Source organism: Hemiscyllium ocellatum, unplaced genomic scaffold (assembly GCF_020745735.1).
Source record: "Hemiscyllium ocellatum isolate sHemOce1 unplaced genomic scaffold, sHemOce1.pat.X.cur. scaffold_342_pat_ctg1, whole genome shotgun sequence".
Taxonomy (NCBI): Eukaryota; Metazoa; Chordata; class Chondrichthyes; order Orectolobiformes; family Hemiscylliidae; genus Hemiscyllium; species Hemiscyllium ocellatum.
The window spans coordinates 246,650-247,781 of NW_026868418.1; the positions used below are offsets into that span (position 1 = coordinate 246,650).

The 1,132-nt window shown below is 49.3% G+C and overlaps 1 non-coding gene across 1 annotated transcript; it reads right to left on the minus strand.

The window, feature by feature from the left end:
* Positions 1-280: 280 nt before the first annotated feature.
* On the minus strand, positions 281-444 carry LOC132813181 (U1 spliceosomal RNA). Its single transcript, XR_009643984.1, has one exon. It is a non-coding gene; the product is annotated as a U1 spliceosomal RNA (small nuclear RNA).
* Positions 445-1,132: the final 688 nt, after the last annotated feature.

The following is a 1,132-nucleotide window of genomic DNA, read 5'->3' on the forward strand; positions in this document are numbered from 1 at the left end:
GAAACAGGCCCTCCGGCCCAACACGTCCACACCGACCCGCCAAAGTGCAACCCACCCATACCCCTACATTTACCCCTTACCTAGCACTACGGGCAATTTAGCACAGCCAATTCACCTGACCCGCACATCTTTGGACTGTGGGAGGAGACCGGAGCAAACCCACACAGACACGGGGAGAACATGCAAACTCCACGCAGTCAGTCGCCTGATTCGGGATTGAACCTGGGTCTCAGGCGCTGTGAGGCAGCAGTGCTAACCACTGTGCCACCGTGCCGCCCACAAGGGGAGAGCGCGAACGCAGACCCCCACTACCACAAATTTTGCTGTTGAGTATCCCGCATTTGGTGACATCGCAGGCGTCAGCACACCCGAAGTGCAATGGGATAGCCTCGTCCTGGGAGCGCCACCGCAATGATCATGGTATCTCCCCTGCCAGGTTAGTATAGAGACTTGTAGAGACTCTTCTTCATGAATCTCTGCCTTACCCACAGAGACAGTATATTTAATAGGAATTAGACAAAGACATATCAGTCACATGGGCGATTGTCATTACATAGTTTAAAGCTGGTAATTATGACCTTACAAAGCTTGATGAATGGCGATGTCCTGCGTTAACGTATGAATGGATGACAGAAACTGATTATCGTATTGTTCATGATTATGTGTTGATGGGAAGAGATTAAGGCTGGAGGGTTCTTCCTTCAGTAAATGGGGGATTCACTTACCTATGCTAATATGGAGGGGAGGTAAGACAATGGGAGCGGGAGGCAGTTTAACAGGGTTGTGCCCAGGGCTCTCAGTCTTGTCTGGAAAGGGCAAATTCCTCTGTCTGGGGTTACGGGGGAATCCACATGTGTGGCTGCAAGAGGTTCTATTTTGAGATATTGTCAGCCTCCCCCCGTCTGAGGTGTTCTGTCTGTATTGAAAGAGTACAGGCATTCAGTTAATGAAATATGGCCTTTGGCAAGGGAATGTTTAACCCTTGAGACCCCACAGTGTCCTGAAAGAGAAACAAAAGGTATGGAACAGGCCCCTCTATGGTATTTTAACTTCCTCGTTCTGACCAGGAATCTGTTGACCAGAATTGGATGCAATGATTGACTGTGACCTAACTAGAGCTTTGTCAATGGTC